Genomic DNA, 26,029 nt, shown 5'->3' with positions numbered 1-26,029 from the left:
TTTTCTTTTCTTTTCTTTTCTTTTCTTTTCTTTTCTTTTCTTTTCTTTTCTTTTCTTTTCTTTTCTTTTCTTTTCTTTTCTTTTCTTTTCTTTTCTTTTCTTTTCTTTTCTTTTCTTTTCTTTTCTTTTCTTTTCCTTTCCTTTCCTTTCCTTTCCTTTCCTTTCCTTTCCTTTCCTTTCCTTTCCTTTCCTTTCCTTTCCTTTCCTTTCCTTTCCTTTCCTTTCCTTTCCTTTCCTTTCCTTTCCTTTCCTTTTCTTTTCTTTTCTTTTCTTTTCTTTTCTTTTCTTTTCTTTTCTTTTCTTTTCTTTTCTTTTCTTTTCTTTTCTTTTCTTTTCTTTTCTTTTCTTTTCTTTTCTTTTCTTTTCTTTTCTTTTCTATTCTATTCTATTTATTTTATTTTATTTTTCCTCCAGTACCCATTCTGGCACTTGTCTGACACCTCCATGAGCCAACTTAGCTTACTGCACCGGGGAGAACATAATTCATGATTTTTTGTGTTCACTTTCTGTCTAGTCACTGATCTGAATTGATTTACCAAAGACTGATATGAGTATCAGAGCCATTGGAAGAAATGTGACAGGAAGATAGAGTTAGGGTCAAAACATGGTGGGAGGATGAGGTGGGTGGAAGTGCCAAAGAAATCACTAGCTCAGATCAACTTGTGGAAGAGATGAGGGTGCTGTGGTACTCTCATGTCAACATTGCTCTCAACATTTGCATCACTCCCAAAGGAGTCATAGTATTTGTCCCCATGGCAATAAAAGGTGGCTTAATTTGTACTTGTTTACATTGGGTGGACCTAGCAATGTAGTTACACATTTAAAACCAGAGATGATTTGGAAAAGAGAGAGGAAGTATTTTCCCAGTTCTTTTCCCCATTGTTTCCACAATGCATGATGCTACTTGTCCTCATTTCCACAGTTCTGCCCACCTGGACACACCACCACAGCAGGGGAACAGGAGAAAAAAAGAGCCAAAATTTTGTAACACCTTTCACATTTGGGCAGCTGCTACAAAGGCTACCTTTAGCATCTAAGTGATATCTTAGCTTTCTCTAATCACCAACAAATACCATCACAACTGTGGAAAGTATTCCATTGCATCCCAGAATCTGACTGAAGGACATATGAAGCAAGCAAGTATGCTTGTTGACCACTGGTTTCTGAGTACAGGATATTTTCCTTGCTGCTCTGGAGTCTTTTCTATTTCTCTGGTTTCAGTTTCTTTCTGGACTGATAGGACAAAGTCTTGCAGTCTCACTGCCAAGTTAAAAAAAGCTTCTTACAGTTTCAGCTGTGCTTAATCCTTCTTGTACAATCTTGCCACGATCTTTCAGAGCCACTTGAAAGGACAGAGGGAGAGTGTTGCTGTTTCTTGCAAACCTCTAAAAAGGTGGAAAACTTTTGCTTATTAAAGTGGCAGAAGCAGTGTCCTGAGATTTGATGTTTCTCTACCATCAGTGAATGTCTCACAAATGGAGCATCCCTGCTTCTACATGATGTATTGTGGTATCACATGAAGAGCTGATAGCAGACAGTGAATGAGTGAATGAGATGAACTGGTGTGTAAGTTGAGAAACTATACAGCTGCATACTTTCCAAAATGAGCTCCAAGGAGTACCCAGATAAGACCTCCACATATGTCAGAAACTGAATCTTGAAGTCAAATTTTCTGTTGAGCTTCTGAAATGTAGCTTCCAAATTGCATATATTACTAGATACTAAAATGGATAAATATGATTAGATGATTTTATGATTTCTACTGTTTTTTAACAAATTAATAAAGATACTTCAGTGTCGTATCTTTACACACATAAGCATGTTAAATTCTTTTATTTTTCACCTTAAATTTCTATCAGTGACCCAGTTTAAAATTACCATGTCTTTCTACTGACAATATCCTATGAGTGGCATGTGTTTGTTTGTGAGTTAAGTCAGCTCTAGATCACAAATTCCCAAACATTAAGATTCTGAAAACACTTACTAGACCAGCATGTTGGTTTTCCTGGTAGCACAGGATTGTTCTCTTCAGCTTCTTGGAGTGCTTCCATCAATATGGTATCTAAGTGTCTTCTAGAAGTGTGTAACTGACAGCTGTCACATATGATTCATGATTTCTTCTGAAGGAAAATATTTTGTGTGCATTAAAAAAAAAAAAAAAAAAAAAAAGTAAGGAAAAAGATGATAGCTGTATAAATATAATATTACCTTCTCTAGGCAAGGAGCACATCGATAACCACACTGCTACTGTAATGTTACTTTTGATGTTGCAGTTGCATCTTTAAGTGAGAGTGTTTTGAGCACAGCAGTTCAATGGTAATTTTCCATATCTTGCAGTTTGCTATTTAAACATTAAGACACATATTTCGTATCTGTAATTCCTCATTTTATGTACTATTTTATCTCAGTTCTGTTTACATGCTTCAGTCTGCTTTTGTACATCTTTTTATTAAGCAAAAATAACTGTTTTCAACAAAAGTGTATATATTTGTCAGAAACTTAAATTTTCATTAATTTATGAATATATATATTAAAAAAAAAAAAAAAAAAAAAAAAGTCTAGGAAGTATTTCTAGCATGCCATCATGTCTCAGTTAGCAACATTAAACCCAAGCAGAACTAACATATAATCTTTGACATTATTTCATTATTTTTAAATCTTTATTTTTAAGATAACTTAGATGTCCTAATTTCCATGAGAACCAAAAATTGCTGTAAGCAATTATTTATGTGATAATTATTATTATTCATTATAAAGCTATTTATCTCCTATTCAAATATTAACCAGATTAAGAAAAAATATATCATAAAAATGACTCTTGCAGCTTATGGCCCTTAAACTCCAAGGACATAAGTTATCTATACAGGAATATATGCTTCCCTTCTGCTTTAGGCAAAAGCTTATAAAAAAGTGTTGCTCTTCAATCAATTGACTCATTTTTTTCATCTGTTCTCACACATTCTGGAGCTCTCCTTGTATGTAGAGGGACAGAAAATGGCTGATGTACAACCTTAAAACTTTACAAATACTTCCTTCTTTTATTGGTCTCCTTTAGCTCTTATGCATGGGTACATGAATGTGTTCATACTCTCTAATGCTTTAATATTATTACATTGGTGTGTATTTATTGTCATATGAAATGTAACTTGATACAGCATATAGCTATGTGATTATCAGCAATGATATTAAAAATATATATATATATTTAAAAACTTGAAAGTAAAATGAGGAATCATTACTATAAAATGTATGGGAATGAATTGTCGCACTCTTTATTTGTGCCTGGACATTTGTGAGGTATAAAAAGAAATCTAACATGGCCTTATAAATCAGTTGGTCTAATTTAGTACCACAGCTATTCTGGATATATCTGTGCAATACTTCAGAGAGCAGTTAAAGTTATGTCTTAGTTACACTTCTGTACCTAAATACATTGGTATATCTTTTATGCTTGAGCAGAGCACTGAATTTCCTGCAGTTGTGAAGTTTGATTTGGGGGAAGCTACAAGAGCCTTAGAATACCTCTTATGGTGGAATTACTGGTTTATCTTTGCCTTAAAATAATCTTTTGAACTGGATTCTTCTCAGATGATGCTAATTTTCTAAGGGCTGAGTATCTGGACCAAGCATGGTATGTGAGCTTTTCTAGTCTGTGGAAAGAAGGAAGCAGAGAATGGGTTGTTCCATCTATTTTAGAAACACTTGTTTTAGGATGAATTGCAATACAGATTAATGTCTTCATTGATCTCAGGGGAATCCTGCGAGCATAAACAAACTCCTGACATTTGGGGAGTTGAAACAAAGATTTTCATTACTTCACAATTAACATTTTTTTATTTTTTGAAACAAGCTCTGTTTTAAATTCTGTATATAAGAGTATGAGCATATGCATAGGTGTTGCACTGGTTCTACTCCGACTCAGCTATACATGGGGCCAGATCACTTCTGGATGCCATGTTAAAACAGCAGCCTTACACAGTGCTTGCTTCTCACTGAACAGGATGGGCATTGCTTTGCCGGTAAAATGGTGTGGCACAGGTATCTCTTCTCCAAGGCTGGGCAGAGTAAATGCACCTGTGTCTGCACCCAGTGCCCCCAGAAAAGATTAGTCATTTCAGTGCAGCATGGAATTTTTCTCCTTACATCTGTGTAAACAAAAGTCAAATCTGACCTGGTTCCTTTTCCAACTCCTTGGTGTCAACAATTAGATTTTAAAATGTAATGTTTTCCCACATAAATGCAAAGCTGTGCCTTTGAAACAATCAGCTGAGTAATTCACTTCATCATCCCCCTCTCCTCTTGTCACTTGTGAAGCACCCAATTCCCTGAGGAGATGGGTTTGTCTTTGCACTCCTGAACACGTCTCCTCAGGCAAGTCATTTTTTACAGTGCAAATGAAGTTTGAGTTATTTTTAAAGAATCTTGGTTTCATTTTTGTGGCAGAGCTGTGAGCAGTAGATCATTCATGCCCAGAAGCCATACTGCAATTTCATATCACAGGCTTTCTGACCCTCTCTGCTCATACCTGGACCAAGGTATATGGGTTCCTCTAAACATTATGATCCTGTTACCTAATTAACTCTATTGTCCAAATGCAGAGACCCTATCAGCCTTGGGATTTCATTGCTTACAAGTATCTTGCACTATAAGGAGTACTGCACAAGCAGTACCAGCCCAGGCATGCCTGTTAAACATGAATTTCTTCTGGTTTCACAGAAGACCTTGGCCCATCGTGTTTTCGATTGAACAGATACTTATGTTCTCGCCATGTAACTCCTGGTACTTTGACTGACTGCTATTCTTTGCTTAGTCTTGGACTGAGGTTCATCTTGCCTGATTTAGGTGCCAAAATTAAGCAGTTTAAGATGGCTAATTTAGCTAGGAATAAATTACTATCTAAGATAGCTATTTTAGGATGGAATGAATTGCCTTCTGGAAGTGCTTATCTGTATCCATTAATTATAGAGGCAGGCTAGATGACTTGCTTAAAACAAACACTTAACATTAAGATGGTTAAAGGTAAGTGAAATGAGTCCCACTCTTGTGCAGGAATAAATGAATTTAGACAATGGAAACACAGAGCTCCTTTGCTTAAGGCAGAGCATTTTCCCCTCACAGTCTGTGGCTGGCCAGGAAATGCAGACTGTCACAGAGACTTATTCCAGCAATAATTGTTGCCATCCATCTAATTTTTGTTGATACAATCATAATTCTGATCTTTTCTAAAAGAACAACAAAATGACCCACTTAAGAAAGATTCACTCGTCTATCTATAAATTACTTTTGCTTATTTAGAATTGTCCTTGGGATTTCTAAGGTGGATTTCATGGAAAGGCAAAAATTTACTTTCCTATACTTTTGATGTTGTCTCACAATCACCCCAGAAATCAATCTGCGTTCCTTCTTTGAGCTTCAAACTGAATTACATCTTGACTCCTTTTCTGCAATTAGGAAAGTTATTCATGTCTTTCTATCAGTGACTCCATTGCAAGATTAGGAAAAAAAAAAGTCTCATGAATCAAACAGAAAGTCTGTGACGCTTATTGGGAAATGTTTTACGGATGAAAAAGACTTTTGGAGTACAAATTATAGTAGCGTATTATAAAGTTTGTGTGTGTGTGTGTGTGTTCTTTCTGCTTTCCTGTTTGTTAGGTATGCTAGACCATGAATGTCAACATTTTCTCAGACTGTATTGTTATTTCAACAACATTATGCTTTATATAGTATGTTTTTACTGATTCAGTTACTTTTTGGGTCATGTTGCTTCAAACAATGATATCCAGTAAGAAAAAAAAAATAATAATAACATTAAGCTTAATCACATACAGTAGAATAATACCAGCATAAGCCTATGCACAGTACTTTCTACATTTACACTCTGTTGCAAGAGAGAAAAATTTAGTGTTTAATAACATAGGGGTGTTTCAAAAACTAAAGAGTGCATGGGTATAGTTAGAGGTATGGCTTTATGTGTGTCACTTCATATGTGGAAGTACAGCTATTGTAACATAGTTTTATCATATGGGAAATCCCCATAAGTAAATATTCAGAAGACCTGTCCTAGGGCAAGAAGTATTAATATAACTTACACTTATTTATTTATGCTTAGCACAAAACATTTTAAATTTGATCTGTGGTTGGTTGTCTTTTTCCTGGTTGTGGCATGGGACAATACTTAGAAAAAGACTTCTGGCTTGCATTTTTCGAGATCCTTTTAAGATTTTCTGTCGTTTATAGAAAATGGGGGCTGGGAGAGGGGAGCTTGACATCCTTTAAGGCGAGACATCAAGGTGGGACCTTGCAATTTATCATCAAAATATCATTTCAAAAGTTAAGCTCATAAAATAACTAAAGGGAATTACTGTAATCAAACAACAAAATCAGGATACCTGGTTATACCTTAGATATCAAACACAATGCATCATTACCTACATTAATTTTCTTGTTTGTTTGTTGTTGTTTTTTTGGTTAGTTGGTTGGTTTGTTGTGTTGTTTTTATTTGTTGTTTGTTTGCTTACTTTTCATCTGATACTATGAGTTATAATACTGATTATGAAAACTAAACTTACTTAGTAAACTTCTTCAGGAAATTGTAAAGAACTGAGGAAAAAGCAAAATGTTAAAAATAGGCTGAGTAATTTTTTGAAATTACTTCATTTTAGTGGTTAGAAGGAATGAAATTAATTCAGGAGGCAATGGAAGCTGAAAGCGAAAATAGAATTTTGAAGTCTTGAAAATCACCAGTCATGTAAGAGACACTGTTGTGTATCGTGTATGATACAATCACATATCCATCTTATTAAGCATGTAAAACAAGAAGAGATACTCAGCCTTTTTGCCCCTGAGGGCCAAACAGAACTTTACCTTTCCACTTCAGATGAAGTTGCCTATAGCATTATGAAAAAAAATGATTAAGAAACCTCTAACCTTTATTGCACTGATACACTTCCTAGATCCTCTTTGATCCCACCACAACAGCATTAGGCCTGTGAGTTGTAGCTAAAACAATAGATGTACCATGATCTGATGGGCAGGATATGCTGATCTAAGAACAAATATGAACCGTTTCTTTCCCTGAAAGGTAGTTTAAAACCTCATTTTATTTGCTGCTCCTTACACTGTCCACCCATTGTAGTTTGCATGGGCAGGGAAAAGAGTCTACCCTTGAGATGGGAAAACTGTTACTGGGAAATCTTTGTCCATTCAGCTACAGAGTGCTTCTGTGGACCCAAGGCTTTCTTGCTGTGAGCAGATGGGTGCAGAAACAGCAGCAGGTGGGATAGACAACAGATAATCCTTTGGGATTCATTCATACCCAGTAACTTGCTGTAGTGGGTCTGGCTGGGATGTTAACTTTCCCTGCGGCAGCCCATACAGTGCTGTTCTCTGCACGTGTAGCTAGAACAGCAGTGGTATCACACCAGTGTTTTGTCTTATGCTTGTGCAGCATCAGGACTCTCTCTAACCCTCCTGGGGGGGATGGGCAAAAATGTGAGAAAGGAACATCACCAGTGCAGCTGACCTAAGCCAACCAAGGGGATATTCCATACCATATGATGTCACACTCAGCAATCACACAGAATTTCTAGGTTGGAAGAGACCTCAAGGTCATCGAGTCCAACCTCCAACCTAACGCTAACAGCCCTCCACTAAACCATATCCCTAAGCTCTACATCTAAGCATCTTTTGAAGACTTCCAGGGATGGTGACTCCACCACTTCCCTGGGCAGCCTGTTCCAATGCCTCACAACCCTTTCTGTAAAGAAGTTCTTCCTAACATCTAACCTAAAACTCCCCTGGCTCAACTTAAGCCCATTCCCCCTCGTCCTGTCACCAGGCACGTGGGAGAACAGGCCAACCCCCACCTCGCTACAGCCTCCCTTGAGGTACCTAAAAAGAGCGATAAGGTCACCCCTGAGCCTCCTCTTCTCCAGGCTGAACAAGCCCAGCTCCCTCAGCCGCTCCTCGTAGGACTTGTTCTCCAGGCCCCTCACCAGCTTCGTCGCCCTTCTCTGCACCCGCTCAAGCACCTCGATGTCCTTCTTGTAGCGAGGGGCCCAAAACTGAACACAGTACTCGAGGTGCGGCCTCACCAGAGCTGAGTACAGGTGGACGATCACCTCCCTAGCCCTGCTGGTCACGCTGTTCCTAATACAAGCCAGGATGCCGTTGGCCTTCTTGGCCACCTGAGCACACTGCTGGCTCATATTCAGCCGACTGTCCACCATCACTCCCAGGTCCTTCTCTGCCTGGCAGCTTTCCAACCATTCCTCTCCCAGCCTGTAGCTCTGCTTGGGGTTATTGCGCCCCAGGTGCAGGACCCGGCACTTGGCCTTGTTAAACTTCATGCAGTTGACCTCAGCCCATCGGTCCAGCCTATCCAGATCCTCCTGCAGAGCTTTCCTACCCTCAAGCAGATCGACACACGCACCTAACTTGGTGTCATCTGCGAACTTACTGAGGGTGCACTCGATGCCCTCGTCCAGATCATCGATGAAGATATTAAAGAGGACCGGCCCCAGCACCGAGCCCTGGGGGACGCCACTAGTGACTGGCCTCCAACTGGACTTGGCTCCATTCACCACGACTCTTTGGGCCCGGCTATCCAGCCAGTTTCTAACCCAACGAAGCGTGCGCCAGTCCAAGCCAAGAGCAGCCAGTTTCTTGAGGAGAATGCTGTGGGAGACGGTGTCAAAAGCCTTGCTGAAGTCAAGGTAGACCACATCCACAGCCTTTCCCTCATCCACCCAGCGCGTCACTCTGTCATAGAAGGAGATCAGGTTCGTCAGGCATGACCTGCCTTTCATAAAGCCATGCTGACTGGGCCTGATCGCCTGCTTCCCCTTCAAGTGCTGCATGATGACTCTCAGGAGGATCTGCTCCATGAGCTTTCCTGGCACTGAGGTCAAACTGACAGGCCTGTAGTTTCCTGGGTCTGCCCTCCGGCCCTTCTTGTAGATGGGCGTCACGTTTGCTAGCCGCCAGTCGATTGGGACCTCCCCCGATAGCCAGGACTGTTGATAAATGATGGACAGCGGCTTGGCCAGCTCCTCTGCCAGTTCCCTCAGTACCCTTGGGTGGATCCCATCTGGCCCCATTGACTTGTGCACATCTAAGTGCCGTAGTAGGTCACCAACCAGTTCTTCATGGATAATGAGGGCCACATCCTGCTCCCCATCCCCTTCCACCAGCTCAGGGTACTGGGTATCCAGAGAACATCCGGTATTGCCGCTAAAGACTGAGGCAAAGAAGGCATTGAGCACCTCCGCCTTTTCCTCATCTCTTGTAACTAAGTTTCCCCCCGCATCCAGTAAAGGATGGAGATTCTCCTTAGTCCTCCTTTTTGTGTTGATGTATTTATAGAAACGTTTTTTGTTATCTTTAACGGCAGTAGCCAGATTGAGCTCCAGATGAGCTTTGGCCTTCCTAATTTTGTCCCTGCACAGCCTCGCTACTTCTTTAAAGTCCTCCTTAGTGGCCTGCCCACTTTTCCAAAGCTTATAAACCCTCTTTTTCCTCCTAAGATCAAGCCACAATTCTCTGTTGAGCCAGGCCGGTCTTCTTCCCCGCCAGCTCGTCTTTGGGCACGTGGGAACAGACCGTTCCTGCGCCATTAAGACTTCCCTCTTGAAGTCATTAAGACTTCCTCTCAATAAAAGGTGGAAAAAATAAGAAGTGGGGAGGGGTGGGCTCTCGTGAAAACGTCTCTCCTCCTGAACACCGGCTACATGCATTGAGGCCCTGCTTCAAGGACATGGTCAAGCATCATTCATTTGTGGGAAGTAGAGAGTAATTTCTTTCCTCTGCACTTCCACACAGCCTTTACTTTTGTTGTTGTTGTTGTTGTTGTTTTTTGTTGTTTTTTTTTTTCTTTTTCCCCCTCCCTGTTCCCTTTTCCTTTTTTCTCCCTTTAGTTAAATTGTTTAATTAATAATAATCTTTCCTTCATAATTATTTTCTCCCTTTAATTAAATTATCCTCATCTCAACCCATGAGTTGTTCTTTCCTTTACTTCTTCCTTTACTCCTCCTCTTCTAAGGAGGGGGAGTGAGAGAGCGGTTGTTGTGGAGTTCAGCTGCCTAGCACAGTAAAACCACCACACTTGCTGGACAAGGAAATAAACTCAGGAAATATTCCCCTGAAGGAACACTGAGAGTGAGGGCAGAAGAAACTCTTACTGAAAAGACCAGATGTGTTTGGCCTTGCTTTTCCTTTTTACATTTGGTAGTCTAGAAATTTGGTGCTGGGTGGCTGGGCAGATTCTGCACAAAGGCCAAACTAAAACACTAAGCTTTTTCCATTGGCAGAGGCTCAATCTTGCCCTCAAAAAATTCTTTTTGAGCAGCAGCAGGGTCTGTCCATTGACCTTCATAGCAAGACCCAGTTTCCAAAAACAAAAACAAACAAACAAACAAACAAAAAACCCTTGTAAATAATCTCTATCATTTTGCCAGCTGCTCTAGGCATTTAATCTGTCTCTTAAAACTGAAAAATTACAATTGGACCTGACATTTCCTCCTTTCAGGTCAGGTCTCACTCAGGATGTCAATGTGCTTTTCTTGGTTTAGATTGTCTTCAGTGTTCATTTGTTCACTACAGAAGCTCATTTCATTTAAACTGCTATGAAGTGTCTGTTCCTACAATTGACTTCCCTGCACAATTCCTGTTTGAAACAAAGGGAAGTCTGTGAGTGAATTAATTCTAACAAATTAGAAACAATTAATTGCTGAAAATAAGAGCTACTACTCAGTTCTTTCTAAAATTATATTAGGAGGACTTTTTGGGGACGCGGTGTATGTGTGTACTTTTAAAAGAGGTACTACTATAGTAGTCATCCAACTACAGTATTACTACCTACCTACCCACTACTCTTTATTAAGGGCAACTCCCATATTAAAACATTTAGAAATAAAATACAGATAGATGATGAAATGCTAGCTGTTACCAGGCTTCTTAAATATATAGTACTAGCCAAACTCGTAAGAATATTTTCACCTTTTTATATTAAGTCCATAGCTAAATGCTAGCATTTAGCATATATAAATGATTGTTTCTGCATCCATTTTTCTGCTGATATTTGCCTTTTCACCAATTAGAAGCCTCCTTGCCTTCCTGACAAAAATATGATGTGAGGCTAGATAAAAGCATTTGTTTAAAATACAAATTAAAATCCTGTCCTGGCCATAACTTTTGCACTTTTGATAGAGCCTTTCCCAGAAATAAAGTGGTAGGGATGCAGCACTACTTTCTTCAAACCTCATGTTTATTACTGCTGCTCCTTGACTTCTACTAAAGGAATCATTTTACCGGCATGCTGAAGTCAAAACAAGCAGTCAGATTTCTCTGTTCTGACTTATCTTTGACAACGATAAGATTCATTAGCAAAATCTGCACAAAGGTTGATGGCATGTCCTGGGGCCCATGGGTGAATCATATTTATCTATCATATACGATTATGCCCAACCAAACTTTACACATCCACACATGTTTTTCAGAGACTGATACATACATAATCATTGTCTGTATGGACACAGGACCATGCTTTCTCTGACATAAATGTCTGCAGAATGGAGTGCTGAAAAAGAGATGAATGAAGCTGAGATGCCATAGAAAATTGAGAATTAGTGAGGCTGGCTGGGAATGATGAAGGAAATAGAGTTTATACTTTGTTTCTTGCTTAGTGCTTGATCTTCAGCAAAATCATTTCAGAAGTTCAGAAAGAAAAAAAAAAAAAAAGAAGGGGGGGGGAGTACTCAGTGTTCCTTTTAGTACATTTTTTTCTTTTCTCTTATACTTTTTAAACTGCTTTCCCCAATCTACATAGATATGTTAAGTTCTCTGAAATTATTCAGATAACATCCAAACCATCCTAGAGATAGCCATCTCTAGGTTCTACAATGTGTGAATACTTCTAAGGAGCCTTATTAAAAACATTTGCTAAAGAAAGACCTATTTTTACTATGACTACTTGTATTTTTCATTATCATATTTTTTGTATTGATGACATCAATTGAACAGGACAGATTCTAAGTTAAGAAAGAGTAAAGTCCACAACATCTTTATCATGTAAAATTTGTCCACGTTTAATTATACAGAGACATTAATCCAATCAGATATCTCCTCTTTTTTCTTAATACACCTTATATGTATTTTCTATTTAAAATCTTTGAAGCCAGATATAGACTAGTATTTTTTTCCCTTTCTTAACCTTTTGATCAGCCCATATGTGAGACTTTATTTTCAAGGCTTATTAGAACTTACTTTCCATGTATGATGTTATTCAAGTAATGTAAAAACTACCTGAAATGAACCAGCATACTTGTGGTGGAAGTGATGAAATGCAGATTCATACAGTGTGGTTTATATAAAAATAAAGCAGCAGACAATAGGCCTGAATATTATGAACAACATGCTATGTTGGAACACTGGAGCATTCCTATGTTTTACTACAGTTAAAAGTAGTTTCTGGGAGAATGATATATGTCCATTGATCATCCACTGAAGTCAATGGAAACAATTCCATCGACTTTGTTAAGAGCTGTACCTGACTTATTGCTAATTTTCTATTTCAGGTAGTTTTATTATAATAGATGTGCATACAGCGACACGAAGTTACTCGTTTATATATGAGAGGGGTCAACCTAGCTTGGTACTTTCTGGACACATTCAAAAGCTTTTGAAATGTCCTCCAATAGACAAACTTCAATGAATATCAGGCAGTTTCCTAGATTACTGTAGAGTGTAGATAAACTTTTTTTTTTTTTTTTTTTTTTTTAACCTAAGTGTAGCTTCTGGGACAGATTTTCTCATGTAGACAACATGATCAGAAACTGTTCCTTCTTAGGGCTTAAGTCATGGCTGATTTTCACTTCACTCCAGAATGTTACTTCACCTCAGGACCTGAGCTGTGAGAACTGATTCAATTAACAAGGAAGACCTGAGACTAGGCTCCAAAACTTATATTTTAGCTGAGAAAGACCCTTTTGCATGTGGATGTAGAGTCTTTGGATTTCTGCATGTGGACATTCAATGCATGGATTAAGCAGGTTGGAGTTCACCAAGTTTGCATACAGCTTTGTTGACATAGGAACATTGGTATTGAAGAGCAAGATATATCTTTTATTGCTAATAGCATAGGTTTACAAATGTGACACAAAGACCAATGCCAAAACTTTAAAGAATACTGCATATATTGCTGCTCCCCTTGCTCACACCCTTGAGGACCTCCTATGACTGCACTATTTACATTAACCATTCAGCACCTTTCAAGAAGAGTTCAATATGATGAAAATCAGAAAAAAAGCTTTAGCAGTGCTTTCTTTAAAATACTATATTCCCCTCATCAGCTTGTCTTTTTTTCTATTTGGCAACCACAGCTTTTTATCACCCACACTTTAAAATGAATTAACATTAATCTCATTATTTTTAATAGTGACTCCAATTTACTGTATGTAGTTCCTTATGTCAGAACCCCTTTTTCAGTGCATTAATATTACAAGATTCCAGGACAGATCTGGAATCTGGAAGAATGTTTGTTATTCATTTAAATTGGGAAAACTAGGATAAAATAGGTTAACATAGTTTGATATGTCGTACAAAAACCTGCTTTTGTCTCCATTAAATATATATATTTATATATGTAAATAATAATTTGTAGTTCACAATTACCCTGTAGTTTAAAATTACTTTAAAGGAGGTTGTAGCAAGGTGGGGATCAGGCTCTTCTCTCAAACACCACGTGATAAGATGAGAGGTAATGGCCTCAAGCTGTACCAGGGAAGGTTAGGTTAGATATTAGGAGAAATTTCTTTACCGAACAGGTTGTGCAACACTGGAATAGGCTACCCAGGGAAGTACTTGAGTCACCATCCCTGGAGGTCTTCAAGAAACATGTAGAACTTAGTAGTATGGTGTAGTAGTGGAATTTAGTACTAGATTAAAGATAGGACTAGATTATCTTAGATGTCTTTTCAAACTTGAATGACTCTGATTCTATGATTTTCTGTGAAGTGTATTTGCTGCTGGTGGCTAGTGGGAGTCACTGAGAAGTCAGTCATCTGTATCACAACTATTTTAGTCCTGGTAGAGGAGGTTAAAGAGACTGAGCATGGCAAAAATGCTGTGGAATGGTACTTGTACTCTTATTTTCTTAGCCAGGCTTCAATGGGAAAAAAAAAAAAAAAAAAAACAGTATGACCTAATAGTGGCTTACTGGTGATCTTACATATCTTACTTACAATAGTGGCTCACAAGGTGATCTTTGTGATCTTTAGTATTAGTTATGAATCTCCAACTTCGGGCCTTTGAAAATATAGAAATATCTATTACTAATCCAGCTTTAGTCTCTGGAAGTGTGGATACATCTGAAAATGAGAAAATCTGACACAACACTTTTCTCTGAAAGAATTCAAGAGAGTGGAAGCAGAGGACATTTAGATATTTATTTTCCAACATGAGGCTTAACCAGAAAGCCTGGATTTCCTTCATTTATTGTATTCCTTTCCCTAGGTATCCCCTACTGAGAAAGACAGAAAATGTTTGCTTTGTGTTTACTTTGAACACTTTTACAAAGTGTTTACTTTGACCCCAGGTGTCCTTCTTGTGTTCCTGTAAAACACCAAGGTTACATCTGCAAAGATTTTAGTTTCAGAAGCCTGTAAATTTGGTATATTTGAGTCTGCTTCCTATCAATGCCTGAGGAGAATCCCTTGTGCCAGCCCCATGGGTTTCAGGACCTTTCTCAATCCCAAGTGAAATGGTTGTTCCAAGCCCCTACATTACCACCACAGTGGCAAGCTCCACAGGTAAGCTGCTCTTGTGGTTATAAGATACCTTCAGTAAGGTGAAAAAATATATGTTTTAGACAAGTTCTAAAAACGGTAGTCTACTGGAAAACACAGAAAAGTAGTTTTGAGCCATGTCAAGTGAGCATATTTGTGGAGAAGTCACCAGACTGGGATGAAACGCCAGGTCTGGTAGAACACTGCACCACTTCAGTATTCAGCACTGCAGAAAGATAAATACTGGAAAAATAAGAACAGCTAAAAGCAGAGAAAAGTTACATTCCTGGGAGCAGAACAGTAGAAGGAAAATGTGATAATACTGTTGAACCAATCTTTTTTTGGTGGTGATAGCATTTGCCACACACATATATTGCATGGATTTGGCAACAGATAAACCAGACTCATCAAGCAGCTGCCAAATATGACTCTAACTGGAGCTACAAGAAGTACTGAGAGATTAGCTTCAGGCATTGCTACACATGTGAGGTACGTTTTGTATGAAAACCCAGAGGGGCAATTATTTACCTTTCTTTCACAGCATTTTTCTCCTTTCTGAGACTTGCATTACTCTGTTTGCAACTGAAGAAAAAGAGAAGCATCTTCTATGAGGTATGCTTTTTGCTCTATATGCTGTCACATTCCCATGTGTGAAGGCATTACCTGTTTAGTAGTCCCAGCTGTAACACCTGCTGCCACCCAGACAGCATCAAGGGGACTAACACCGAATTTTCTCTATTCATTGTTGTGGTCATTATGTATATTGCTATATCTAATAATTGAGTTATAAACACAGAATCTCTCTGAAGAAAGGTACCTTATTCCATGTAAATATTAGTAATATAACAATTCTGCCTATAAGACTGTGTAGTGTTAAGGCTAGCCCTGAGACTCTGACAATTAAACACGTATATCATCTGTCTTGTATAATCTATGTAAATCTACGATTCTATGATTCTATGATCTGTCTTGTGTAAATCTCTTTTCCTACAAAGAGAAGATTTGGTGCCAGTGCTTATCACATGCAAATGTTTTGTTGTTTTTTTTTTTTTTTTCTTTTTCTCTATTCAGATTTGAAAAGCATACTAAAAAAAACAAATGAAAGGACCTAAGTAGAGAGGCTTGGTTTAACAGGTGGACATGTTGTAGGTGAAATGCCATAACTCCAGAAAAACTCAGCAATACCAAGACAAAAACATTAGAAAATGTAGATGAGGATGACAAAAACATTACGATAAACCGAGGTAGCCAAACTCAACTGATATCTCAACAAATGACATAGGTACATGTTTATTCTAAGACTGAATTTAGCAGTAACACAGCATTATCCATCAAGGAGTGGAAAGACATGGATGAAAAACATCTTTGTATCTTTATAATTTTGGGACTGAGAACCATTATATTGCACCCTATCAGTGCACTCCTGTCAGTGCTGAGTTTTGCACATCTAGAAACATACATGTATGTGGTTATCCCAGAATTGCTTGGACTGATTTAATCATCCAGCAAAATATCTAGGTGTCAAATAAAAACTGTCATATCATAGACACACTGCTGGGACCTCAGTCAGGTAGTGACCTGTATAACCAAGTCATAAGGCTGCAGTAAGAGCCTGTGAAGTCGATAGCAAGGGTAAATTAACAGTCTCAGATCCTTCTAGTTAAAAGCACACAGTTCGAGCCTGATTAAATATGCAATGCCACAACAGCCACTGTGATGACACAGAATGTAAATCAGGGTAGAAAATCTGTAAAAAGCCAAATCTTTTTTATTCTTATTTCTATTTTCTGATTACACTGTTTGTTGTAGAATTTAACATTTTAAAAATAATTTAAAAACCACTTTATTATATACTTATTTTTAATAGCATATACAGTAGTAATAACATTGCTAAAGATAATAATTATTATATTTTAGATTTTTTAGATGATAGCAATCTTATTCAGCTATTATCAGAATTATATCCCACAAATTCAAACCTTCTGAATGCCTTGAGGACAGTGCCTTCATCCTTACCATTGTGTGCTGCATCTCTACAGTGTTTACGCTTGAGAATCCCCAAGTGTTTTAAGATGAGTTTCCTCTGTATTTTGCATTCTTATTTACTTTTTCTCTTCTTACTAGCACAGTACTGGTGAGATGACGATTGGACAAGATGTTAGTTCAGAAAAAAAAATCATTAATGTAAGATGCTGGAAAGACTTACAGATATCTGAGTGAAGTTTTGCACAAAAGATCTTGTATCATCATCCAGATTTTATTCAGGAAATTTTAAAATTCACTTTAATTTTATCTTCTCTTAATGTCACCCCATATGAGATCAATGTGATCCACGCATCCTCCTTTCTTCCACTCTTCTCTTATTCATCATCGTGACAATAACAATTTCTTTTTCATACTAGTTTAGAGGAAAAACAGCTTGATTCATATTTGTGTGGGTGAAGGGAAAAGCAAATCAGAGATGAGTTTTGCACTGGGCCATGAGTTCTGAGGTCTGCATTTTCCGCTTCTCTTTGGCACCAGGACACAAAACCTGAAGATTTGATGTGACTTCTGTGAAGACTGTGTGTCCCCTAATCCACGTTCCCTCCTTTTCTCCAGCAGTTTCATGGTTCCAGTGCAACAGAGATACCATGACAGGTCACAGCTGTGTGGAGGGAAGTGATCTCATAGGCAGAGAGGCAGAGATCTCATATCGCACTGAGAGGTTTAAATATCGATATGGAGACCTTGAAGTGGATAAATGTGGCAATTTGCTTTGCTAAGCAGACATTCTGTTGTATTTTCACCCATGTGGAGCTTTTTTAGGGCATACGGCTTAATTTCTAGGTCTGAGTTGCAGTAATGCAGCCTGGAGGTCACTAATGCAGGGATAACTGTATGGTATGATTACTATGCAGATTGCCACATAGCTATGACTCCAAGGGAAAGGAAGGAGCAAGGGAGAAACATGGCTATTTGAACATATAGTAGCATCAAGGAATCAAAAGGAATCTAAAAGCTACAGACTTTTTTTTTTTTTTTTTTTTTTCCCTAGATAAATGTGGCAACTTGATGGAACAACTTATTTAAAAATAAATAATTATGATAAATAATTGTGTTAAACTCTTTTATTTACTATTATTCTAAGGAGAAGCTGCAGATATTATTGAAGAATATGAAAAGATAAATTTACTTTAACTCCTTTTTTTAAAACAATTTTTACAATTTTATATGCAATCTGTTTTTGCTTCTCTTCTCTAGCAGGTGCTTGCTCTCATTTGAGATGTGTGGACCTTAGGTACAAAGCAATATTGAGGAAAATATATTTCCTCTTGGTTTTCCAATTAGAAAATATTATTCCCCAAACCATAAACATTACTGGAATTATTCATATAGTTATAGTATTAAAGGTATATTTTTAAGATGTTTGTAGTCATAGCAGTGATTGGACCGCATTACAAAATTGACAATGTCTTTTCATAATTTGCTTTCATGAAGTAAAGCAAGGTAAGAGTTGGAAAACCTACTCTTCTGAAGACTGGCAGGAGGTGGACACCAAATCACAAAGGCAGACAACAATCTTCCACATGACCTAATGTCCAATGGGTCTTTGTTATTTTGGAAGTGCAGAGAAGACAGAGATGTACTAATTGATTATAAGAACACCGTGAGGATATGCATAACTTATAGACACCCATTCAGTGCAGCTGGGAGTCTCGATCAGGATGTTTTGACTCATCATGCTGGGCCTTCATCAGATGATGGAACTAATTTTTTTTTCATCAGCTGATTAAGATTCAAGATAATGAGTTGAAACATGTCAATACTAATTCCCTTCAGGACTGTAGGCAGGATGTTAACTTCCACACACATACACACAGAGGAAACCACAAGAAGCACAGCCTCCCTAGATTTATGTCATTGGTGAAAAAAAGTAAGAATTTAACATGTATACAAATAATAAAAATCAACCCCAAACTAGATGCTGTTATATTTCCTTCCCATATTACTTAATGTGTAACTTGAATGTTTTTGTTTGGCAGGGCTGTGTTTTGAAGGTGGAACATGGGAGGGAAGGGACAATCAGGACTTGTACTGAGGTTGATGTATGACCAAGAGTTTAGTCCTCAGTTACAGCTAATGGGGTGAAAGGCTATGATAAGGCATGTGATCTGAATCAGTAGTGTACTATTCCTACAGCTAGCCAGAGTCAGGGCTTCCCAAATGTGGTTTATAATTCCAGAAGTTGAAAATGGAGAAGTCTCACAATATGAGCCAAGCTTCTTTAACCTATCCACAGAAATGTCAGTATTATTTTAGCAAGTGATTCATAATATCTGTAATACGAAATCTTGTATTTTGTATATTGCATTTTACACAGTAACTGGCAAATTATAGTATAGCATAAACTGAAAGTTAATGATTTGTACTGCGTATCATGGCTGTGATCCCAGCATCTTCAAACCACAAGGACTGGAAGTATGTAGCAATTTAAAATGCAAGCCTCTGTTACCAGAAAAGAGACTGAACTCTTACATGTATGATTAAGGATCACTTCTCCCTGCAGTACGCAGCTGATCTCCGTGTTTCTAAAATAATCTTCTTGCTGGAACACTTTGTTACAATTGCATACAAGCTTTTGGAAAAAGGCAAAGTGCTGCAGAGATGAAAACGTTTATTTTTTGCTTCTCTCTCCACAGATATATCTATACTGTAACGATTTCTAAACTGTCAGTTTCTTCAGACACTATCAGTAGGTATATTAGAGAGCAGGAACTACTACCATTGTGCAATTTACAATGCACTATTGAAGCAGAGCAATTGTCATACAATCTATAAAGACCTACTCATAAACGTCTTCAAAGAGGTCTTAATTGCTGCATGATTTACTACATGAAGAATACCTTCTTTTTTGTGTGTTAGGAAGTATTTTGCTGCAGGAGAAACCTTTTTAGCCAGACTTTTATAGGCCAGTCTTTGCGGTGGTAGCATGCGTTTACTAGCTGTATAATTGGTGGCACAGTTCTTCTATCATAAACATTGTTATCAGTTAATTAAACTTGAAATGGAGCTTTGTTCCACAACATGTTTTGTCAGATTGTTTTCCTTATTTATTTATCATCATAAAATTTTATTTTATGACTGGCAGCTTCTCAGCCCTCCAATAATAATATAAATCAAAACAAGATTTTAGTCTTCATGCAATTTCCTTTTGGTCTCAAAATATGAAACCAGATGTTTTTGGCATGCTAAAGATGCTTTTCATCTTTTTTTAGATTCTTTCAATGCAGTCAAAGTAAATGCATTTTTAAAACCAACTTATGAAAGTTAAATTTCCTTTGTTCGCCTGGGTGTAGTCTGGTTTGCATTGATGCAGCAGCAAAAAGAGACCTTCCAGATAACACACTGGATACCATTGAAGAATTACACATGTGTCTCAAGCCTCAGACAGAAACAGGAATTATATTAATAACAGATCAGAAGATTTATATTATAATTTAAAACATTATGAATTTTGTGCGTGTGTGTATATGTATCTAAAGGACTTAGCAAGCAGCTAAAGGAAAATTGGACTATGGGACAACTGTATATCCTGCAGTCTCAATACAGTAAGTGGCTAACCTACAATATTTGTTCACACATTTAGCAGCCTTTTCCTGAGTTGAAACAGATTTTTTTTTATTTTTTTTTTATGATGCCCTAACGAATTGTCATCAGTATTTCCTCTAAGCAGTGAATCCTATTTCAACAGACATTAGATCTGGGCCTAAGGCTATTACTAAAGGACCTAAACATTCCCAGGTGGGCCTCTCTTCAATAATAACAGCAGCCTTGAAGGGATTTACTGATACAGTGAAGAATATGAAGTAATAAACAGGAACTGGACCAAAGTGGGACAATTGTTATGAACATTTGCATGCCAGCCCTCTGAATCCTCTGTCATATAATATTAATTCTGGTGTTTAACTCCTGAAAGCAAACAGAAAAGCTTTGGCATTCTTGTGCACAGTGTTTTCATTTTTTTGGTTTTTCATTTTTTTGGGGGGGGGGGCGCTGGTTCTGCTTTACAAGCTGGGACTGCAGATGAGCTTCTCTGTATCAGCCCCCACCTCTGAACTTAGTGAAAGAAGGAAGCAGACATTTGTCATTAACCCTGCTCTGGTCCCAGGCACTAGAAAAACTGTAAATTCTGTAGTGAGACTAAACATTCTAAGCCCCACAGAGCTGTAAGTGAATCTGAGTGCTGCAAAAATTACAGGAGAGATGTACATTTGCCTGATTGTGGCATCTGTTAAGTCTCCGTGTCTTGTTTATTCAGGAAAAATTAGTCAAGGAAGAGATATATTACTGGAGGAAAAAAAAAAAAAAAGGAAAGAAAAATTGAATTAAAATAAATGTTATCACTACTTACTACAGCTGGTCACGTTATTTACTCATTCAGGTTTTCTGTTTTGATATTTGGTGAACTTAAACATTAAACAAGCAAAAAAAAATAAACAAATCCTTCTTTTTGAAATAAAATGAATACCTTCAAAAAGAAGTCCAGAAATATGTAAGTCCAGAAATTTACTGCATAAATGTGGTGTTTTCATTATTCTGAAAGTATATCTTTACTCCTTACATTAGTGTTTTTCTTGTTTGTATTTTGGAATGGCAAAAGCTAATTAGGAACTAGGTCTCAGGTGAAAGAGAGTGGATTTCCAAATAGTGTCTATCTAGATGAGAAAAGAAGGACGGAAAGGAAAGGAAAGGAAAGGAAAGGAAAGGAAAGGAAAGGAAAGGAAAGGAAAGGAAAGGAAAGGAAAGGAAAGGAAAGGAAAGGAAAGGAAAGGAAAGGAAAGGAAAGGAAAGGAAAGGAAAGGAAAGGAAAGGAAAGGAAAGGAAAGGAAAGGAAAGGAAAGGAAAGGAAAGGAAAGGAAAGGAAAGGAAAGGAAAGGAAAGGAAAGGAAAGGAAAGGAAACGTCAAGAGGGAATCTAGGGCTGTCTGGAAGGTGTACATTGCTTTGACTTTGGCAGAAGCTGAAAAAAAAAAAGAGTTCAGCTCCTAAAGACAGAAGAGGAAAGGTTCTAGTGACCAAAGCAAAAGCTCAGAAATGCAGCTGCCTGGGAGTGGGTTTATTAAGAGGAACACAATAAGGCAACGAGGAAGAGAAGGTAAATGTGGGCAGACTGACAGTTTTCTAAGAGCTTTGATTTTCAGTGTTTTTATACAAAGGGTGACATTTAAATAAAACTGTTTTGTGACTGCTACTTCTGTTGTGCAGAACTATATAACCCTCCTCTTCTCCCACATGAGAGTCAAATGGCCACTAAGTTGTTATTTACTTAGAAAAGTGATTGTAAGAAAGAAATGGTGTAGAAGTGTAATCGTTTGGGGGAGTTTAAGTAAAATGTCTGTATGAACGCTACTTGGATTTCACAACATGAATACTGTATGGGCAGTAGGTACTTACTGGTTTCTGGCTTTTCTTTACAGTGAAGAAATGCATCTGTAGAAATGACTGGAAACAAGAAAGACATGAGTACAAAGCTTCAGCTAGTTATTCATAGCCTGTAGGCCAGGGACAGATCATCTACCACTCTCATAACAGTTGGAAATGTTTTCCTATTTACTTTTGTGTTTCTCCCCAAAAAAGTAACTTCAATACTGTGCCACTTCTGTGACACTGAATGGCAAGGATGCACCTTCACATACCATCAAACTTTCAATCTTTTATTCATCTTTCCTCTCCCTACTTCTTTTTTCACCAGATGAGCCACCAGTGTGCAGAAAGAGTGCAGATATGAGAAGTTCTTCTTTCTCCATGTTAAAATGGGAGGGTAAGCTAGCTATGGTGTACTATTAGCAAGCAGTGAGTGTTGCTTACATCTCTGCATGGTAGCTCACTATGATCTACTTTTTTTTTTTTTTTTTTTTTACTTTTTTTTTCTCCATGAAAGAGTGGGTACATTCTACCTTAGTTCTCAGGTTAGTATTTCAAAATCCTAACCTTCACCTCATTGCAATACTGTGCAACACTGTGCTTTTTCTAGGTCACTATCATAATTTGACTCTATATTTTAATAAGCAGATGCTTATTAAAGTGCAACCATGGTTTTGATCATCAGTGTATAGAAATTCCTATACAGAAGATATGTATGCGTTACAGCCATTGAATGGCTGCAAAACTTCAGAAAGAGTTTGCTTAGTTTATAAAATGTTTTATTAAACTCTTGGTAAATACACATTGTTGAGATTTGACATTAACCACCTTCATTCATGATAATAAACACACAAATTTTCCACATGGATATCAGATCTGATTTTTTAATAGGAAACAACTATGTTTATCACAGATTTCTGAATACATCGCACAGATATCAGACTAGATTCATAGTGTTTTGATATTGTCCAGAAGATGTATGTTTCCTTTCCCTAGCCATTTTTTTCATTTGCAACAGTCAAATAAGACATAACAAATACATCCTGCCACGTGGTGGTAGGTCAGATACCTGTGTTATATAAATCTTTATGCTGAGAGTTTATGACATTTTAAACTTAGAGCTTCATTCAACTTGACGATTTTGGCAGCAGCCAATTATGATATTAAACAGTTCACAGAACTTAACCTAAGACCTAAAATTAAATAATTTTTGTAATGACTGATTTGCACCTCTCCCGGTTCATTTAGAGCAATTCAGTTCAAAAGTCTCACCCTTCTTAATTGCTCCCTTTTAATTTGAAGCTCCAATGTCTCTCTTTATTTCTCTACTGTATCTACTTATTAAAAAAATATCAATCAGGAAAAAAAAAATCTTCTAGGCTTACAGGAGCTATATGGCTGTCCGCATACATGTTGTTGGAATAAAAATCATGGAAATCTTTTCCTGATACTACAGAAGTCAAAGTCTGAAATGATTATTTTTTTTACTGTCTCTGGGACGGGGGAGAGAAATGGAAAGTGAAGCCCGTGAGTTGAGATAAAGACAGTTTAATAAGACAGGAAAATAATAATAACAAAATAATAATAACAATAATAACAATAATGTTACAATGGTGATAATAGGAAAATAATAATAATATGTACAAACAAGTGATGCACAATGCAATTGCTCACCACCCGCTGACCGATGCCCAGCCTAACCCCGAGCAGTCCGGCCCCCTCCCCCCGGCTAGCCACCCCTATATATTGTTTAGCATGACGTCAGATGCTATGGAATACCCCTTTGGCTAGTTTGGGTCACCTGTCCTGGGTCTGTCCCCTCCCAGCTCTTACTGCACCCCCAGCCTGCCTGTTGGCAGGACAGAGCAAAAGTCTGAGGTGTCCTTGGCTTGGTATAAGCACTGCTCTGCAACAATTAAAACATCGGGGTGTTATCAGCACTCTTCTCATCCTAAGCCAAAACACAGCATTCCACCAGCTACTAGGAAGAAAATTAATTCTGTTTTAACTGAAACCAGGACATCTATATATTTTTTAATTTGATAAAGGTATTGCAATTATATATTCTTAATATAAAACTGAGATTTCAGTAGATGAAAGATGGAATTTGATGTTACATACACCAAAAATAAAATCCTGAACTTTGGTCAATGCTCAGGCTCTTCCTCGTTGTTCTTATCCACCTGGTACAAGATTCTTCCTGTTTTCCTTTGTCTTTCTGGAATCTTGGTGACTCTAAAAGGCTGTGTTGTGCTTGATGAGTGATTGTGGAGAAAAGATCATCTTTACAGGTCCTTAGATTAGATTACCACATCTGAAGTACTGCTGACACAAGTAAATGCTAGAAGAATAGATTAGAAGATTAGATAGATAGATAGATAGATAGATAGATAGATAGATAGATAGATGGAGGTTTGGTTTGTTAGTTTGTTTTCCTGAAACTACAGAGATAATAATACAGGAGCTAAAAGATCAGTTTGAAACTGGAAGGCTAGTAAGAGCAGGGCACAGAAGAAATAGGGCCAGAGCAAAAAAAATATAGTTCCATGAACCTTAGAGTAACAGCACGAGATGAAAAGAGGTATTCTCCAAATTCAAAGAAGCCAGAAGTTACTTTTGTGTACCACTATAGATTTACCTAGCCCTGTTTGCTGGAGCTTAGAGTTCACCCAGACTTTTACAAAACACCCATTCAGTCACTGCCAAAACAGATGGAGTTATTTCCAGTAGTCAAGTTTTAAAAGCTTACCCTAAACAATTTATATTGCAATGTATAGTTTTGTTATAAAATAAGCTGTATAGAAAAGACGACGTAGAGGTAGTTTGTTAGCAATGTAGAAGGAATTTTTGTTGACCTTTGCATTTTGAAGCAACAACTTTATAATACCTGGTTTTCACATGTGTTTCAATAGAATATGAAACATGGTTTGAACATCTGCAGCACAGAATTTGGCAGATCTTGGGTAAAATATATAGCATCTTGTTTAAAATAGCACGGTATCTTGAGTACCTGGGAGACATACTGACAAGAGAGAGACCTCCCCTCACCCCTTGTTAAATATTTACTACTTGAGTCCTGAACATCTGCAATTAGCTAAGAATGGTGATGTCAGTGGACACTTCCCAAGGTTAGCTGCCTCAATATTTGTATAGATCTAATCTGAACTCCTTTTCTTGAGAAGAGGAACACATTCAAACTCAACAAATTGTCATTGACAAATGACCACAGTAGTCTAAGGATAAAAGAAGGGCAAGTATTCAGTAGAGAAAGAGAAAATGAACATTAACAGAATAAACCTGACCTATTTAGTGTGTGATCACAGTCTGTGATTTCTCAGACTTGGATTATTTGTTATCATATAAAACTCACGATTTGGGGATAATTCTCAAAATTTAGACACCAAACAGCTGCAATTTAACTGTTTTTTTGTTTGTTTGTTTCCTGAAAGGGTGAGGAAGACTCTGAACATATTAAGATGCAGCACTAGGATTGGGTGCTTTCCAGGTGGCATGCCACTCTGTGTTAAATGCCTCAGCTAATGAATCTCTTTCTATTTTGCTTGCATCAGTTTTGTCAACTATACGCTTTATTGTGGAACTGGCAAAGCCAAAGCACACTAGCCTCATGGTCCCTACTGTATTGCATGGAGGCACCTGAATGTGAGGGGATCAGTGTAGGTGTAGGAGGCATGTTACCCACACTGGGTAACTTGGACTGTTGACCAAGCAGCAGTGGGGAAATCTCCAGAGATCACCTGGGTACAGCACCCACTCATCTGGAAGGAAGAGGCCAAAAAAACAGTTGTGCTGTTACACAACAAAAGGCAATGTGGGAGCAAAGCA

General features: G+C 37.8%; 1 protein-coding gene across 11 annotated transcripts in view; it reads left to right on the top strand.

Annotated features, from left to right (window-relative positions):
• The window catches only part of LOC311433935 (proprotein convertase subtilisin/kexin type 6-like), a 412,148-nt gene that overhangs the window by 195,231 nt on the left and 190,888 nt on the right, over positions 1 to 26,029 (top strand). The window contains exon 1 of one of the 11 annotated variants that reach the window (XR_014691071.1): positions 15,192 to 15,269. The exons of the other annotated variants lie outside the window; for them this stretch is intronic. The gene's annotated coding sequence lies outside the window, so the exon portion shown is untranslated. Of the gene's footprint in view, positions 1 to 15,191; positions 15,270 to 26,029 lie in introns of those variants that run through there. 11 annotated transcript variants of the gene reach the window in all.

Source organism: Aythya ferina (assembly GCF_964211825.1).
Source record: "Aythya ferina genome assembly, chromosome: 1".
Taxonomy (NCBI): Eukaryota; Metazoa; Chordata; class Aves; order Anseriformes; family Anatidae; genus Aythya; species Aythya ferina.
The sequence above is the reverse complement of the archived record's forward strand: the minus strand, read 5'-3'. Positions and strand labels throughout refer to the sequence as shown.